Source organism: Cervus elaphus, chromosome 2, assembly GCF_910594005.1.
Source record: "Cervus elaphus chromosome 2, mCerEla1.1, whole genome shotgun sequence".
Taxonomy (NCBI): domain Eukaryota; kingdom Metazoa; phylum Chordata; class Mammalia; order Artiodactyla; family Cervidae; genus Cervus; species Cervus elaphus.
Genome location: NC_057816.1, coordinates 37,673,390 through 37,693,038, shown reverse-complemented (window position 1 = coordinate 37,693,038; position 19,649 = coordinate 37,673,390). Strand labels below are relative to the sequence as shown.

Genomic DNA, 19,649 nt, shown 5'->3' with positions numbered 1-19,649 from the left:
CTGGGTCGCAGGACGATGGCCTTTGTTCTTCTTTTTCCCATCTGGTTCATTATTCTCTTGGGCACTTCTTATGCATGAATATGAACAGCCTTGAAAGGTGTTCTGTCTATGCCATAAAAAAAGATTAGCCTTTTGACTTTGGGCATCCTGGATTCTCCAGTAAAAGAGCCATTCACCTTGATAAATAATACATTTTATTTATTCAGAGTCAGGAAAGGTATGGTGATTAGAGATGCTGGCTTTCAGCATGTCAGGTCCTGGTTAGAGTCTCGCTCTGCTGCTCACCACCTGGATGATCATGGGGATGCTGCTTCAACCTCGCTGAGCCTCAGCTTCCTTATCTCCCAAGTGGAGCTTTTTACTCAGGTAACAAGCTTGTTAAAGCTTGCTGAGAAGATTAAACAAGCTATGTAAAACATGGTGGTGGTAGTTTGGTCACTAAGTCGTGTCCAACTCTTGTGACCCCATGGACTGTAGCCCACCAGGCTCCTCTGACCGGGGATTTCCCAGGCAAGAATACTGGAGTGGGTTGCCATTTCCTTTTCCAGGGGATCTTGCTGACCTAGGGATCGAATCTGAGTCTCCTGTATTGCAGGCGGATTCTTTACTGCTGAGCTACCTAGGAAGCCCTCTGTAAAAGGACTTCACAGTAAATACTTGGGAATCATCACCTGGTATTCTGAGATCTGAACGCACTTTCACTTTCATTGCCACAGGTCCTCACCATATCTGGAAAGACGCTGTTGGCCCCAGTTGACAGAGGGAAGGGACTCATACACCTGAGGGCCCCCTGCCCCGGCGAGTGGCCTCTCTTTACTCAGCCGCCTTTGGCTGGACTTGCATATCCTCTGTTCACCTTTTCCAAGGCATGACTCAGAGCTCTTCCTTCCGACAGCGCGTCTTCTGAATGAGAGACAATAACAATCAAATATTTTGGCGTTATTCCCCAGGAGAGCTAATAGCTCTCTGGGTTCCACGTTTAAAGCATGAAAAATGCCGCTTTAAAAAGCGGTTTGAGCAAACAACTTGCTCATGTACCACTGAGCAAGGGTGGTACATGATCTGATGTGGATCCCGTCTTTGATTTGTATGGTTCTCACTTCTGTCAAAGGAGAAGAGGGTGGGGTTACATATCCTCCCCAAAGGAGAGCAGGAAAGTGGTGCTGAGTGGCAGCCCGAGTTTCCACCACACCCTGCCGCTACTCACGGGTGGGCTGCATGTTGCCTGCTGTTGTGAAGGGACTTGGGCAGAACAAGGACTCAGCTTCCACAGGTTGGAAGGGCTAATTAGAAACTGCATACCCTCTCCATACTGTCCCGTGACTGTCTGATAGTTAAAAGGAGTGGATAGTTTTGCCAAACAGCTTTACCTGTACACCCTCAGGACCCCAGACCCATCACGGTCAGCCAGTCCACAGTTTATTTCAGACTGTTTATAAGAATACGTGTAGCCATAATGTATTGGTTACAGTAATACAAGCTCTTGTTCCAGTCAGCTCTTAAAATGAATAATGGTTTAAACACAATAGAAGTTTATTTTCTTTCTTGGGAAGTTCAAAACTTGTCTTAACTCTCCTCTAGGCAGTGATTCAGGGACTTTTTCCATGCTGTGGCCCCTCCATTTTCAACATGTGGCTTCCAAGGTCAAAGGATTCATTTGCATCAAGCTGGTGGGAGGGAAACAGAAGTTGAAGGCTTGCTGGGGAAATGTTGTTATAGGCCAGGCCCATTCCATTTCATTGGCCAGAACTCCCATTCCCTTGGCCAGAGCTCAGACTTATGGCTGCACCTAATTTCTGGGGTGGAGTCTAGTTTTGTGCTCCAGAAGAGGAAATGAGTTTGATGAACCAACCAGTCTCTTCCTCAAAACAATTATGATCGAAATTAACATTTATGAAGTATTTAATTTGTGCCAGGCATTGTGCTAAGCACTTTATCTACATTATTTTAAAATTCATATACTATCTTTTTTACCCAAAGTATATAATTCACTAGTTTTTAGTATATTCACAGTCATGAAATCCTGACCACCATCAATTTTAGAATATTTGCATTATCTTCCCTGCACCAAAAACCCCATACACATTAACAATCACTCCTCATTAACAGTTACTCCTCTCATCTTCCCCACCCTGCCACAACCCTCTCTGCTTCAACCTTAGGCAATGACCAATCTATCTTCTGGGTAGATTTGCCTATTCTGAACATTTCATATATAATGGAATGCTAATATTCCTTTGTATAATCCTCCCAACAATCGTGCAAGGTAGACCAGTTTTACAGATTTCCCATTTTACAGATTTACAAAGGATGAAGTTGCTTAAATGACTTGCCAGTAAATTTAAACCCTGCCTCTCACTTGAACTCTGTCACACTGTGCTGTGTCCCAATTATAAAGAATAATTACACCAAGATTTGGGAAAGAGAATGGAAGGGGTGTTTGTTTGCTTGCTTTTTAATGAATATCATGCAAAAAAAAAAAAAAAAACCCACTGTAGCTTCTTCCTGGAGGGCTCTTTTACTAAAGTGACAGGCACTTAAGAAGTCAGAGAGCTCAAGGTTTGAAGCCCAGACCTACCACTTACCAGGTACATATAAAGTATGCACTGCTTAATTCCTCTTGAGTCTTCTTGTCTTTACCTAGAAAATGGGAATAATGAATCGGTTTGCTGGGAGGATTGAATGAGATTAGCCTATGTGAAGCTGCTCCCACAACTTTACATAGTTGATGCCTTGCCAGTGTTAGTTGTTCTTGCTTAGAAGTGAAATTCCGGCTGTAATTGGAGCCACAGAAATTATGTTAATGTATTTGGGTCTCCAGGATACTATTCGGGAAGAAATTATTGTGACTTGGTGTTTTACAGTGTCCAGATTATAACCCGGGAGTGGCTGAGATCCTTGGAGGATTTCTAACAATGAGGGTTAGGAAATAGGGATGTATTCTCCAGGATAGAAAGGTATATGCAGATTCTGGTCTATCAACTTCTGATCTCATATGGGCAGAACAACTTGTTACAGGCACCTGGAAAGAACCAGCTGAGCCAGTGTAAGTTTGAAGTTCCTTGGGAAAGAAGATAAGCTGGCTGAGTTTCTGTAGGCAAAGAGCCAGTAATGAGATTTCCAGCGTTCCATCACATGTCCTTTTCATCACTTTCAGCTCAACGTCTCAGGCTCAGAGGCCAAGTGTAGCTTTGAGAGAGTCTTGGAGGTAGTTAGGAAGGAGTAAATTGTGCTTTGTTCCATTGACCTGTTCCACTCTCTACCCTGTTTTTAGCCATAAAGATACTAAAATTGGCACGAGAAGACCAGGGAGGCAGTGGGGAGGTGGTACTGGCAGTAGCTCATGTCTTGTGGCCAGAAGAGACCTTCAGAAGGAAAGGGTCTGAATTCTCGGTGAAATCAAGGGCACATTTCAGTCTTAAAAAAATTGCCCTAAAAGTCTCTGGTTCTGCCATTTCCTAGTAGCATGGACAAGTGACTTAATCTCTCTGAGCCTCATTTCCATATAGGAGTGTAAGTTGGACCATGGCTTACAACCACACAAGCCATAACCTGCATAGTTCCAGGGGGCTCCATTCACATACACTAGGGGTCAGCAGATTGTACACATGCAAAGGGCCAGACAGTAAATATTTTAAGTTTTATAGGCCATTTAGTCTCTACTGCAACTAATCAAGTCTGCTGCTCTCATGCAAAAGCAGCCATACATAATACATAAATGAATGGATATGTGGCTAGGTTCCAATAAAACTTCATTTATGGGCACTGAAATTTGAATATCATATAATTTTCATGTGCCACAAAGCATTTTTTCTTCCTTTGATTTTTTTTTCAACCAACTAAAAATGTAAAAATCATTCTTGGCTTATATATTTTACAAAGACAAAGGGCCAGATTTGGTCCACAGGCCTTGATTTATAGGCCCCTAACAGATGCTAAAATATGTTCAATGTCCTTTAGAGAGATGCAGTGTGGTGCTGTGATTACTACAAGGACCAAATAAGAAAGAGCATGTAAAATGATTAGCATAGTGTCTGCCCTTGTAAATACTCAGCAAATGGTTATTATTATTTCTGTTTTCTCTCTACAAAAGAAAGATGTTATCAGCTATACTTCAATAAAAATGTTTAAAAAAATATGTTAACTACTTGCCACAGACATTTGGAAAGGGAGACAGTTGCATATTAATTACTTAAGATTTCTAGTATATTAAGCTTTTATTATTATTGCAATATATATTAAAATTAAAGCTATAGAAACTGGTTTGGCGTAGTGACATTTTGAGGCCATCCAGTTTTGTAATTTTTCCCTAAGATCCCAGAATTGTCTCTTCAGTTTGTACACATTATTCAGTATAGGTGTTGCTTGATTGAAGGATTGGGTTCAGGACTTCTGTGGATGCCAAAGCTCGAGGATACTCAAGTCATTTATATAAAATGACATAGTATTTGCATGTAACCTAGGCACATCTTCCCATATACTTTAAACATCTCTAGATTGCTTGTAATACCTAATACAATGTAAATGCTGTCTAAATAGTTGTAAATGCAAGGTAAATGCCATGTAAATAGTTCCTGGTGTGATGATTTTTAATCTTTCATTTTGGAACTTTCTGGAATGCTTTTTTTTTTTTCCTTCAAATATTTTCCATCCATCATCGGTTGAATCATGGACATGGAACCTGCAGATATAAACCACTGACTATGCCTGGTCTGTGCTGCTAGGTGCTCTGTGAATAAATGAGTCTAGGTCTTTCCTGACCTGACATTGTACAGGAGGCAGTGATCAAGACTATCCCCAAGAAAACGAAATGCAAAAGGCAAAATGGTTGTCTGAGGAAGCCTTACAAATAGCTGAGAAAAGAAGAGAAGCTAAAGGCAAAGGAGAAAAGGAAAGATATGCCCTTTTGAATGCAGAGTTCCAAGGAATAGCCAGGAGAGATAAGCAAGGCTTCCTCAGTGATCAGTGCAAAGAAATAGAGGAAAACAATAGAATGGGAAAGACTAGAGATCTCTTCAAGAAATTTAGAGATATCAAGGGAAAATTTCATGCAAAGATGAGAACAATAAAGGACAGAAATGATAGGGACCTAACAGAAGCAGAAGATATGAAGAAGAGGTGGCAAGAATACACAGAAGAACTATGCAAAAAACATTTTCATGATTCAGATAACCACAATGGTGTGATCACTCACTTAGAGCCAGACATCCTGGAATGTGAAGTCAAGTGGGCCTTAGGAAGCATCACTACAAACAAAGCTAGTGGAAGTGATGGAATTCCAGTCATCAGTATTTCAAATCCTAAAAGATGATGCTGTGAAAGTGCTGCACTCAAGATGCCAGCAAATCTGGAAAACTCAGCAGGGGCCACAGGACTGGAAAAGGTCAGTTTTTATTCCAATCTCAAAGAAAGGCAATGCCAAAGAATGTTTAATCTACCACACAATTGCACTCATCTCACACGCTAGCAAAGTAATGCTCAAAATTCTGTAAGCCAGCCTTCAACAGTATGTGAGCTGTGAACTTCCACATGTTCAAGCTGGATTTAGAAAACACAGGAACTAGAGATCAAATTGCCAACATCTGCTGGATCATTGAAAAGGCAAGAGAGTTCCAGGAAAACATCTACTTTGCTTTATTGACTACACCAAAGCCTTTGACTGTGTGGATCACAACAAACTGTGGGAAATTCCGAAAGAGATGGGAATACCAGACCACCTGACCTGCCTCCTGAGAAATCTGTATGCAGGTCAGGAAGACTGGACATGGAACAACTGACTGGTTCCAAATTGGGAAAGGACTATGTCAAAGCTGTATATTGTCACCCTGCTTATTTAACTTATATGCAGAGTACATCATGAGAAATGCTGGGCTGGATGAAGCACAAGCTGGAATCAAGATTGCTGGGGGAAATATCAATAACCTCAGATAGGCAGATGACACCACCCTTATGGCAGAAAGTGAAGAAGAACCTCTTGATGAAAGTGAAAGAGAGTGAAAAAGTGGACTTAAAACTTAACATTCAGAAAACTAAGGTCAAGGCATCCGGTCTATCACTTCATGGCAAATAGATGGGGAAACAATGGAAACAGTGACAGACTTTATTTTTGGAGTCTCCAAAATCACTACAGGTGGTGACTGCAGCCATGATATTAAAAGACGTTTGCTCCTTGGAATAAAAACTGTGAGCAACCTAGATAGCATATTAAAAAGCAGAGACATTACTTTACCGACAAAGGTCCGTCTAGTCAAAGCTGTGGTTTTTTCCAGTAGTCATGTATGGATTGAGTGCTGAAGAATTGATGCTTTTGAACTGTGGTGTTGGAGAACACTCTTGAGAGTCCCTTGAACTGCAAGGAGATACAGCCTGTCAATACTAAGGGAAATCAGTACTGAATATTCATTGAAAGTAGTGATGCTGAAGCTGAAACTCCAATACTTTGGCCACCTGATGCGAAGAACTGACTCATTTGAAAAGACCCCGATGCTGGGAAAGATTGAAGGCAGGAGGAGAAGGGGACAACAGAAGATGAGATGGTTGGATGGTATCACTGACTCGATGGACATGAGTCTGAGTGAGCTCCGGGAGTTGGTGATGGTCAGGGAAGCCTAGTGTACTGCAGTCCGTGGGGTCGCAAAGAGTCAGACAGGACTGAGCGACTGAACTGACTAAACTGACTTTCCTTTCTAAGAGCTCATAGTATTCTCCAAAGCGAGTATATGCATCCTAAGGGTTTGTAAGATGATAACCTTTCTCTTTACGTTAACTGCTCATACAGCCTTTACATTTCTGATTTGGTTTAGGATTTATAATGTACATGCTATGCCATAGTAAAATGGTTGTGCATTCTTAGTCACTCAGTCACATCCAACTCTGCGATTCCGTGGACTGTAGCCCACCAGACTCTGTCTATGCAATTCTCCAGGCAAGAATACAGGAGTGGGTTGCCATTTCCTCCTCCAGAGAATTTTCCCGACTCAGGGATCAAACCCAAGCTCCTGTGTCTCCTGCATTGGCTGGTGGATTGTTTACCACTGCGCTGCCAGAGAAGTCCCAGAATGGTTGTACATCCTACAATTTATAAATATATAAATATTCAGATAATGGAAGATGTGCTCATATTTTCTTTAGATGATGATGTTGACAGTCAAAGTTTTGAGAAAACTGATTGAGAAGAAAAATAAGTATAAATAAGTATAATCTGGTGGTAAACAAGAGTTGGTATGAGTGATGTAGGCTCTTATTCGGAATGAGGCAACTGTTTTTAGGATGTGAATTAACAATTACTCTGGTGTCTACTTTGTGGCAGGTTGGAAGCAAGATATGTCACATTTTAAATTTCACAATAATGCAACAGCTGTATGATAAGTACAATTATCTCCATTTTATAGATGAGGGACCAAGTTCAGTTCAGAGAAGATAAGCAACTTGTAAAGGTCAGCTTGAATGAATCAGGACTGTCTAACTATAAAGCATGACATTTACCACTTCAACCTTCATTGCATTGAAGAAGTTCATGAAAAAGGAATAATTATTCTCTGGTATTCCTAAACTCTGAAGTTAGTATTTTTTCCATCATGTGTACTTAGTTTATTGAGTGATAAATGGATAAAATTCCACTCCACCAGAGAACCATGATCAACCCCTTATCACCTGACCTCTGCATATCACATGCTTCTCAGTCTGATTAGAAATCTTCTTAATTAGCTATCTCCTAGTCATCCATCTAGACTCAGCTTAGATATAACCTCCTCCAGGAAGCTTTCTTGACTTCACCTCCCAGACTAGATGAGATGCTGTTTTCTAGATATCCATAGCACCCTAATGAATCCTTATAAAATATGCTATGCAGCTCTGTAGTTAGTTGTTACCTGCTCGTTACTCCCTGGCCTGAAATGTTCTTTGTATGTGCTCAGTCGCTTAGTCGTGTCTGACCCTTTGTGATCCCGTGGACTGTAGCCCATCAGTCTCCTTTGTCCATGGAATTTCCTCTGTCGAAGAATACTGGAATAGGTTGCCATTTCCTCCTCAGGGAATCTTCCCAACCCAGGGATCAAACCTGCATCTCTTGTGTCTCCTGCATTAGTAGGCAGATTCTTTACCACTGAGCCACCTGGGAAAGCTTCTTAGGGGACAAGAAATCTGACCTTGATTGTATTGACCTCCTGCCATCCAACATGGTAATAGGTGCCTGAGATATAACAGACCTTCCATGAATATTCATGGAATGAAGAAATTCCTCCATCATTAATTTGTGGTCTGAGATAACGTTGGCAAACAGAGGGATTCAAGTTTGTCTTTACTAAGGTTTCCCAGTTTAGGGCAAAATAGTGAACATGAATTAGATTACCGGGGACCAGATAATGATAAGACAGGAAGCAAACTTTTGTATGTATAGCTTTTTCCTTCTGGGTTTCTCTTTCTGAAGGGGATACACACACCAATCAAATATATATTAGTGATGTATATGATTTATCAGTATATTCCAGTTTCTCTCTATGTATGTTTATGTGTGGGCACATATAGAAATAAGCCCACAATTTCTATAAACTATCTTACGATCACTGGAAACGCAACAAAAAGATAGTGTTCATTAACACTCTTCAGGTTGGCCCATCTTGCCAAGTCATTCAGTTGCTCTAAATCTCCTTTGGTCCACAAGCCATTTCCCTCCTGAATGCTTAAAGCTTTGCTCCTTTCTTTGAAGGGAACTAGCATTTGCTAAGGGCTCTGGCGACATTCCAGATATTTAACCGAGGTGATCTCATTTAATCCTCAGATGTTTGCACAAATGCACAGGTCCTGAACCCAGAAGAAAAGGGATCAAGTCAAAAACAAGTCAAGAATTTAGTGAAATAGAAAATCTTCACCAAGAGAGAAGGAAGGAGAGGGAAAGACTAAGAAAAAGTCTGAATTTTGTTGAATTCAGTTATGAGTGAATATTGTTAAATTCTCATACAAATTTGTCACATAACATTATACCAAATTAATTTGTTGATAATTAGATGAGAGTTTATGACCATTAGCACAGGTAATTTATGTGTGAGTAGGGAGGGACTTTGCCAGCTGATTGAGAGAAAAGCTTTCTTCTTCCCACCACCAAATGTGGCTACATATGATGGGTTTTCTTTTTTTAATTTAAGAACTGCTTTTAATTATCTATTTATTTTTGGTTGTACTGGGTCTTCCTTGCAGCGCAGGCTTTTCTGTAGTCATGGTGAGCAGGGGTTGCTCTCTCACTGCAGTGCACAGACTTCTCCTTGCAGTGGCTTCTCTTGTTGTAAAGCACAGACTCTCGGGCATGCAGGCCTCAGCAGTCGTGGCTCCCCAGCTCTAGAGAACAGGCTCAGTTGTTATGGTGCACAGGCTTAGTTGCTCCACGGCATGTGGGATCTTCCCAGACCAGGGATCAAACCCATGTCTCCTGCATTGGTAGGCAGATTCTTTACCACTGAACCAGCAGGGAAGACCCCATGATGGGTTTTCTTGCTTGATGAAAAAGGGCAGCATTCAAACAACTGTTGCCAGATTTTAACATTTCATAGACCATAAATGCTTCAGGACAAACTTATATAGGCCAACAGAATTACCAACTTTTTATCTTGCCAAAAAGAAAGGATACTATGAAATAAGACCAAAAAAACCCACTATTCTCATTGTCAAAAGTGAAAGTCTCTCAGTCGTGTCTGACTCTTTGCAACCCCATGGACTGTCCATGGAATTCTCCAGGCCAGAGTACTGGAGTGGGTAGCCTTTCCCTTCTCCAGGGGATCTTCCCAACCCAGGGATCGAACCCAGCTCTCCCACATTGCAGGCGGATTCTTTACCAGCTGAGCCACAAGGGAAACCTAAGAACACCGGAGTGGGTAGCCTATCCCTTCTCCAGGGGATCTTCCCTACCCAGGAATTAAACCGGGGTCTCCCACATTGCAGGTGGATTCTTTACCAACTGAACTATCAGGGAAGCCAGAAATAAAAAGACAACTTAATAGAAAAAACAATGAGAAAAAACAGAGTAGAAAAGACATAATCTCATAATAAAGGAAAGTCATTTTAGCTTGATGAAAAATCACTGCATGCTATTTACTTTTCTCATTCTGCCTCTACCAATAGGGTTCAGGGACCAGCCTCTAAAACCACTGCCATTGCTATGATCAGGCTTTGAAGTCACATGGATCTCGATTTAAATCCAGGCCCTGCTAATTCCTAGCTGTGAAACTTGGGACAAGTTACTCAACTTTTCTGAGCTGTAATTTCTTTATGTGTCAGGTGAGGATAATAGCTGACAGTATTAATCTCCTAGAGTTGCCATAACAAAGTACCACAGACAAGGTGGCTTAGAACACCAGTGATTTTTTTGACTGACAGTTTTGGAGCCCAGAAGCCTGAAATCAGGTGTCAGTAGGGCCATGCTACATCTGAAGGCACTAGAGAACAATCTGTTTCAGAGCTCTCTCCTAGCTTCTGGTAGTTCCTAGTCTTTTGGCCTCCATTTTTCCTCTTTGCCTTTCTGTGTCCCAGAAAGGTCCCATTTTTTTTTTTAATTGAAGGATAGTTGCTTTACAGAATTTTGTTGTTTTCTGTCAAACCTCAACATGAATCAGCATCAGCCACAGGCATACATATACCCCCTCCCTTTTGAAACTCCCTCCCATCTCCCTCCCCATCCCACCCCTCTAGGTTGACACAGAGCCCCTGTTTGAGTTTCCTGAGCCACACAGCAAATTCCCACTGACTCTCTATTTTACACATGGTAATGTAAGTTTCCATGTTACTCTTTCCATACATCTCACCCTCTCCTCCCCTCTCCCCATGTCCATAAGTCTATTCTCTATGTCTGTTTCTCCACTGCTGCCCTGTAAATAAATTCTTCAGAATCATCTTTCTAGATTCCATATATGTGCGTTAGAATACGATATTTATCTTTCTCTTTCTGACTCACTCCACTCTGTATAATAGGTTCTAGGTTCATCCACCTCATTAGGACTGACTTAAATGCGTTCCTTTTTATGGCTGAGTAATATTCCATTGTGCATATGTACCACAACTTCTTTATCCATTCATCTGTCGATGGACATCTAGGTTGCTTCCATTTTCTAGCTATTGTAAACAGTGCTGCTGTGAGCAATGGGATACATGTGTCTTTTTCAACCCTGGTTTCCTCAGGGTATATGCCTAAGAGTGGAATTTCTGGGTCACATGGTGGTTTTATTCCTAATTTTTTAAGGGATCTCCGTACTATCTTCCATAGTGGCTATATCAATTTACATTCCCATCAACAGTGCAAGAGTGTTCCCTTTTCTCTATTCCCTCTCCAGCATTTATTGTTTGTAGACTTTTTGATGATGGCCATTCTGACTGGTATATGGTGATATCTCATTGTAGTTTTAATTTGCATTTCTCTAATAATGAGCAATGTTGAGCATCTTTTCATGTGTTTGTTAGCCATCTGTGTGTCTTCTTTGGAGAAATAAATGTCTGTTTAGGTCTTTTTCCCACTTTTTGATTGGGTTGTTTGCTCTGGTATTGAGTTGTATGAGCTCCTTGTATATTTTGAAAATTAATCCTTTGACAGTTGTTTCATTTGCTATTATTTTCTCCCATTCTGAGGGTTGTCTTTTCACCTTGTAGTTTTCTTTGCTGTGCAAAAGCTTTTAAGTTTAATCAGGTCCCACTTGTTTACTTTTGTTTTTATTTCCATTACTCTAGGAGGTGGGTCTCCCCCTTTTATAAGGATACCAGTAAGTCCCATTGGATGAGGGAGCCACCCTATTCCAATTTGACTTCTTAACTAATTACATCTGAGACAATTCTGTTTACAAATAAGGTCACATTCTGAGGTATTGGGGGGTTGGTTAAGACTTCAACCTATGAGTTTGTGGTGGGGAATACAAGTTAACCCATACTACAAACCAAACTCATAGAACTGTTGTCTGTCAGAGTCATTCAGGAGAGGCTGAATACATTAAAGATATAGTAAAGTACCAGGGGCCGTAAGAGTTGTTTGTTTTTTTAAGGAATTTACCATCCTAGGTGAAAGGGGAGCCATGGAATGAGCTGAATCAGGAGTGCTGGAGTATGCATTTTGTTTTAGGAGAATCTGCTTGCTGTGTAGACAATGATTTGTAGCAAGGCCATAGTCAAAGCAAAACAAACAATTAGGAGACAATGGCAGAGACACATGTGAGAGGTGATAGTGGTGAAGGCTACAGAGCAGAAGGAAGGCTGAAGAAAAGATCTGAGATATATTGTGAACACAGAATTAACAGCATTTGCTGATGAATAAGATGTGGGATATAAAGATTTATTATTATAAAGAACTAAGAATGACTCCTGGGTTTTTGACCAGAGCAACTTCGTGAATGATTTTGCCATCTTAAAAAACAGTACATATTAGGAGTACAGTAAATATGGGAGGGGGTGGGACCCACAGGTTTAGTTTTGGACACTTTGAATATGAAAGCCTATTAGACAGTCAAGTGGAGATGCTCTGATGTGGGATGCACTGGATATGAAAGTCTGGCATTCAGGGCACAGGCCGGGGCTGGAGATCTACATGTGGTAGTTTTTAATCCAGAGATGGCATTACTTAAGCCTCAATACTGGAACTTGTGGCCTAGGGAGTGAGTGTAATGAGAGAGATTAATGATGAGCCCTGAGACACAAGAAACTTGAAAGATCAGGAAGTGGAGAAGGACTCAGCAGAGGAGACTGAGAAGGATGGATTAAGGAGATGGGAGGGAAACCATGGGGGTCTCAGGAACCAAGTTTAAAAAGTGGTTGACTCAAGGAAGATATGAGTCACTGTGTCAAAGATCTGTGGAGACATCATGTAAACTCTGGCCATTGCTTCTGTTGGTGAGCATGTCATCATGTGCCTTAATAAAAGCAACTCTGGTGGAATGGTGAAGGTGAAACTAGAGTGAAGTAAGTTAAGGAGAGAATGGGATATGAAGATGTAAAAACACTGGTAACAGACATTTCTATTTTATGTTCTCTGTTCTGTCAATCTCTTAGAAGCAGTGGATATAACAGATAAGAGAGCAGACTCTGCAGTCTTAGACTTCAGTCATTATTCTGACTGTGCCATTTATTATCAAGTCATGTAACCTCTCCAGTCACCAAGTCCTCATCTACAAATTAGAGATAATCTACAAATTAGAGATAATGGTACAGCTCACTTCAAAGTGTTACAAGGGTTGAATGAGAGATGGAAGTAAAGTTTAACACATCACCGGCACATAATAAGTTTCAATAAATACTAGGATCACCACTAATATGCACAGGTGCTGGCACAGCTTCCAGGCACCATATACTTCATTATGTCTGGGAGCAATTGGTGGCATGGGGTGGTAATTATGACAGAATATGTGTTATAAGGATCCTTGACAAGGGAAAGAACAATGTATTATCATATAAAAACTGTATGAAAACTCATCTATAGTAATTTTTCATGGATGTGTCATAATGGTTGAATAGTCAGGCAGCAGGGGGAGAATGGTTCTATATGGGATTTGGGGGGATAATGGTAGACTAAGAAGCTGAAAATCATGGAAAGACTCAGAGTAGACCAAGCCATATCAGGCTATATATAGATTGTTGTTGTCCAGTCGCTCAGGCATGTCCAAGTCTTTGTGACCCCATGGACTACAGCACTCCAGACTTCCCTGTCCTTTAACATCTCCCAGAGCTTGCTCAAACTCATGTCCATTGAGTCAGTGATGCCATGCAACCATCTCATCCTCTGTCATCCCCTTCTCCTCCTGCCCTCAATCTTTCCTAGCATCAGAGTCTTTTTCCAGTGAGTTGGCTCTTGGCATCAGGTGGCCAGAGTATTGGAGCTTCAGCTTCAATATCAGTCCTTCCAATGAATATTTAAGGTTGATTTCCTCTAGGATTGACTGGTGTGGTCTGCTTTCAGTCCAAGGGATTCTCAAGAGTCTTCCCACATAATCATATTGTAAGTAACCCTTTATCTTGTAATCATAGTTACCATTTATTCTTTTTTTTTTTTCCATTTATTCTTTACTACACCTGTTTAGAAATTCAAATCCCTCTCCCCCAAGCTCCTGATTATGTTGCATACCTCTGATCCTACAGTGTCCAGTATAGTCATGAGAAGAGTGGGCACCTCATCTACTTGTATTCCATATCCTCTAGTAATATGCTTAGAGGAAAAAACAGAGAGAATAAGTGCATACGTTAGTAAATTAAGTTGGCTACTCAGACACTCTTTAGAAGCACAGAGCTAAGGAAATCTCTCATGTTTATACCTGAGTAGCCTGGAATATTATAGCATCACCTTGTCCCACAGAGGGCTAACACTGATATCCCTCAGGGAACATTGATGGCATGCCTTAGAGATAGTAATCTCTTACATGGATAAGCTCACCAGGTTGGGACCTGGCAGGTGACCAAATCGTGGCTTATACTAAGTTAGGACAGAAGTTTGCAGTGGAACTTTAGAGACAGTACCGTTTTATTGCTTGGCATGGCCTGACCTAATGGCAGTAGACGTAGAGCCGTGTGCAAAATTGCTCTGTTGTTATGTGGCAGATGCTTGTTTGAAGCGGGTAGAGGGAGCCAAGTTGGTCTCAGTGTGGATAGCCAACGTGCTGTTGTGTGTGCTTTCCTGGGCTGGTGAGTTCATCTGACTAGTGGCAGAAGTGAAGTGGAGGAGAAGCTAGGGAGGTGAACAGATAGCCCAGAACAGGGCCCCCAGGCCTGCCACGCGGGCAGAAAGCCCCCATGTTCCTGGTGACACTCTTCAGTCTGGGTGATAGATCTGCCTGGTGTTGTTTCCACTCCTTCACAGGCTGGCAGATTCACAGTCTTAACAGAGAGAGAGAGAGAGAGAGAGAGAGAGAGTGTGTGTGTGTGTGTGTGTGTGTGTGTGTACGTGTGTGTGTGTGTACGCGCTTAGTTGTTCAGTTGTGTTTCCACTCCTTCACAGGCTGGCAGATTCACAGTCTTAACAGAGTGTGTGTGTGTGTGTGTGTGTGTGCACGCGCTTAGTTGTTCAGTTGTGCCTGACTCTTTGCAACCCCTTGGCCTGTAGCCTGCCTGGCTCCTCTGTCCATGGGATTCTTCAGGCAAGAACACTGGAGTGGGTGGCCATTCCCTTCTCACAGGACCTTCCCGATCCATGGATTTAACCCAGGTGCCCTGCATTGGAGGCATATTCTTCACCTTCTGAGCCACCACAGAAGCCCTCTTAACAGAATACTCCTTGGAAAACAGTTTACATGAAAAAGACAGTTTTAAAGAGAAATGAGACAGAAATCCATTTTCCAACAAGAAGTGTGGTAAGAATAATAACCAGTAATTTTGGGATATGCGTTATAACCAGGCACTGCATTTTCTTCTTTTTGATTGTTTGTTTGGTTTTTGGTTGTTTTTTTTTCAGGCACTATGTTTTCTTGATGTATTTAATCATGCAAGGTAAACATTAGCATATCCATTTTTATCGATAAAGCAACCCATAATACTATAAAATCAGTGACAAAGCTACAGTTTAAGCATAAGGCTGTTGGGTCCCTAAACCTATGCTCTTTCTGTAATTTCTACGAAAGGCCATAGTAAGTAAACCTGCTCACATGACTGTCTGCCCCTACAGTTGAATGTGAAACACTACTTGGGATGGGAGGATATGTTTAAGAACGTGGGCTCTGGAACCAGGTTGCCTGGAGTCGATTCCAGCCCTGTCACTTAGCAGCTGGTATCCTACAGATGCGTTAACCTCTCTGAATCTCAGTTTTTTTTTTTTTATCTGAAATATGTTGTTCATGATAATACCTACCTCATAGAAATGTTTTGAAGATTAAATAAAGACTAAATGAGCCAGGCACTAAAACTAACTGCCTGGCATATGAGAAGTGCTTGATAATAGCTATTATTATCAAAACCATGATTTCTGGTGTTGATACTCAGTGAACCTAGAGAGGTTATATTGACCTTGTCCGTGAGGAAAGAGAAAGCTCAGATACTGCTCCTCTGTGCTGCCTGCCTGTTAATGATTTTTGGCCAGTCAATGGGACTGTTTCTGATTTCTGCCCTTCTCCCTGTTTTCAGGGCTTCTTTGCTCTAGAGGTAGCATGGTAGGAGAGAAAGACACTGTTTTGACATCAGAAGACCTGGGTTTGGGGTCAGGCTCAAATCGTACTTGGAAACTGTGTGACCTGCGCAAGTCATTCTCTCTCTCTCTTCCTACAGACTCCTCATCTGCACAGCGGGCAGCTTGAACCCCCGAACCTCTAGGGCCTCTTACATCTTCCCTTTCTAGGAGCACTGGACAGAGTCACTAACTTCTCTGATAGCTCATTTACACTGTAGCACTGCTGAACTCTGCTTGTTGCTGAGGGGCTCAGCAAAGCCCTGCTCTCAGGGAGAGCGAAGTGCTTGGTGCACTGTGCCGGGCAGTGCGGATGTGAGTGCTGGCCTTGACAGAGCTATTATGAGGATTGAACCTGAGTACTACGCCTTGTCGTGTAGGCATCGGAGACTCACGGGCTTTCCTTCGCATTTTGCCATGGTTGCCTGCCCGCACTGGGTTGGGTGGATCCACCTTAACAAGGTGTGGGGGAACTCGAGTGGAGGATGGGGGTGAGGTACGGATGGTGGGAAAGCATCTTATTGGTTCGTGCTGGTACATCCCAAACACCAATTACTGTCACTGCTTCTAAGGCTGATATATTTACCAGGATGAGTTACAAGGAAATATATGTACCCCGGGAGAGAGGATGCTGCGTGGTCACCCCCTGTGATGTAAAATATGAGAGTCTAGGAGGGGCTGTTTTATAATTCATCAGGTTTCGCTAGTGAGTTCTGCCGGAGTCTTAGTTATAAAGGCAAGTGTGAAGCGGACGGCAGACAGGAGAACCTGGCACCAACGAGACGGAGAAGCTGCTTTTGGTGCCTCCTGCCTCCTCCCTGCTTTGTTCCATTAATTTTGTGCTCGGTAAGTTCCTGGCTTTGCAGCTAATCGTTGTTGAATAAGCTTGGCAAATGAATCTGTAGTTTGAAATATGCACTTGCTGTCAGAAGTGTGTGTCAGTGTTTGGGCTTCTGACAAATTCCACAGTTCTATTTAATGAGCAGAATAGCTTAAAAGATGAAACAAAAGCCGCCAAATCAATTATTCACCTTGATCCTTGGAAGGCTGCTTTCTTTGGTTGCTAAAGTTTCTCAGGTTTCATTCTGTCTGTTTCATTTGTTGGGTGAGCTTTGAAAAGAACAAGTCTCTTTGTCACAAAATTGTTTTGCCTAGCTGCCAAAAGGAGGTATGTACAGGGCGGTTTGTCCATCCCCACCCCCCAGCTTACCCTCCCCAACAGTCGGAGATTCTTAAAACAGACAGTTTGCCTGGTAACCAGCTCCGATAGAGCTGAACCTATGCAAGGCAAGATTCAAATTGCAATCTTTTGTGTGAACAGAACTGAAGGGCTGTGAATAATTGTCATTGTGGAGATTATTGTGAAACTCAGTATGGTGGTAGTCCCTGTGTTTTTGCCGGAATGGGATCAGAATGTGAGCAGATTTGCATTTGGCATGCCTGTTGGTGATGTGGGAGAAGGAGGGAAAAAAAACAGACTGGATCGTTATGGAAAGAGCTGTACAACCCACCCGCAGGACAGACAAATGCAGAAAGCAGGACCGTTGTATTTGCGTAACTTGGGACTGTTTTCTCTAGTTTCCTATTCCCGTTAATAATTACCTGAAGCTGCGTTTTGGTCCGCATCTGGGCACACTCCGGATCCTGGCTCCGGGCAGGGTGAGCGCGAACTCCTGGTCAGCTAGCTGTAGGAAGTCATTTCCTCCTCAGAAGGAAAGAAGCGAGACTCTTACCGTCACGGACTCCTTTCTGCCGCGTTGTTTGCCTCTGTCCAAATCTCATGGAAACCGCAGCTTGATGCACTTTTTTTTTTTCTTTGCAGTAACAGATTTAACTGTGGTGTCATATGGCATGTTATGTATGGAAAGGAATAGCAAGACATTTTTCTGAATGTTTCAAGTGTGTCTGGCTTGTTGACATTTGCTTTATTTCACTGGCAAGGAGCTACTGTCTTCTGGACCCATAACGGTTTGTCTGTCCAAAGCATTTACTTTATGCATGATTGTACTTTCTCTTTAGATGTGGAATCTGTAGATCTGAAAAGAACGTCCTCTTTATCCTCAAGGAAAGCAACTCGTTTTAGCATCGCCTTGATAAAAAGTATGCACCCTCCCCCAGCATGCTCTTTGCTTTTTCCTGATAAATATTTTGGTCACCAGTACCACTGTACTTCAGATAAAGTTGTTTCTCCATTCCTAGCACACTTTCTGATTGCACCAAAACCCAAAACTTGGCAAATTTGGAATATGGAATGTATCTTTTTTTTCAGGAACACATTTTCCAGGCATACTTCTTTTGTCCATAAATAGCTTTTCCATATTTTCCATTTCTCTGAACAAGTTCTGCTCAAAGAGCAGAGGAGTGATGTATTGTGGTTGGCACTTAGGGGTGTGTAACCTGAGACTTGGTTTCTGATCTACAAACGGTTGCCCCACAAGGGGTCTGTAAAATGTCTTTTTGTCTTATGTTCAGTTCAAAACCTCCGGGGTACAGCAGTAATGATCAAGATAGGAAATTCAGCAAATCATTGCAGGTATAAACCAATATCTGTATTTGATGGTTTGATCAGCACACTATGCTTTGTAAAGATCATGACACACACCTGAATGTTCCTAAAAGTGTTAATGTATCTTAATGCCAAGAACATGGTTGTAAAGTACCTTTGCAATATATTGTACACTGAATTTTACTGTACTGTATTTTAAAAAATCTCCTGCCAGAGCCCCTGGTTTATTTTGCAGCAGTATCTGGGTTTTGATTCAGTGTGGTTTTATGGAGAAATAAGCCAATGAACTAATTTCCATAAACTGAGTTTCTTCTCATTTGGTGGTGATTTTTTTCATCTCCACCCACCAGGAATCAGCTCCTTTAATAGCAACAAAAGAAAATTTAGCATGAGTTATTCTCAATTAAATTTACAGGAAGACGAATATGAACTATAACAAGAACCTTCTGAGAGAGCACATACACACCAAAAAACTTGCCTCTTAAGAAAGGGTTAAAAGCCAAGAGGCATGAGCATTTTGCCTACATGACACACGGTTTCTGAGAAAGGTTGTGGGGGGTAGAACGGGGAGAGGCCTACAGGAGCTGTTCCCAGGCCTGGCTTCAGCAGCGAGCAAACGGGAAGGGCAGGGGCCTGTGTCTCTGTGATCACCACCTCACTCTCCTTATCCTTAAAATGGGCTCGGGGAGCTTAGGAAGGTGATGCCAGAATGGTGATGTTGTGTACGTGTTACCAACAATACACTGTTTGATACAAAGGGAATCCAGTGAGAGGTAGTCATTATGGTTAGATGTCGAATTTTGTAAAATATATAAACTCATTTAATGTTGATTTGAAAGAAATATGCACATTAAAAAGGAAGATTATAAAAATTTTCTTGTTAGCAAGATATACTTCTGTCAGATGATTTTTTTGTTTTATTTTGGAAACCTAGTAAACATAATTATTACCTTTCAGTTCACATTTCACTAATTCTTAGAACGATATCTAATGTCTTTACATACTTATTCAAAGAATAAACTTGATTTCAAA

The 19,649-nt window shown here is 41.7% G+C and overlaps 1 protein-coding gene and 1 long non-coding RNA gene across 36 annotated transcripts in view; one reads left to right on the top strand and one right to left on the bottom strand.

The window, feature by feature from the left end:
* Positions 1–19,649, top strand: part of DLG2 (discs large MAGUK scaffold protein 2) — a 2,231,561-nt gene that overhangs the window by 1,992,123 nt on the left and 219,789 nt on the right. Inside the window, exon 1 of one of the 35 annotated variants that reach the window (XM_043919128.1) lies at positions 15,006–16,957. The exons of the other annotated variants lie outside the window; for them this stretch is intronic. The gene's annotated coding sequence lies outside the window, so the exon portion shown is untranslated. Of the gene's footprint in view, positions 1–15,005; positions 16,958–19,649 lie in introns of those variants that run through there. 35 annotated transcript variants of the gene reach the window in all.
* On the bottom strand, positions 1,636–17,846 carry LOC122704508. Its single transcript, XR_006343875.1, has 3 exons — positions 17,714–17,846; positions 2,586–2,640; positions 1,636–1,667 (listed from the first exon to the last, which is right to left on the bottom strand). It is a non-coding gene; the product is annotated as an uncharacterized LOC122704508 (long non-coding RNA).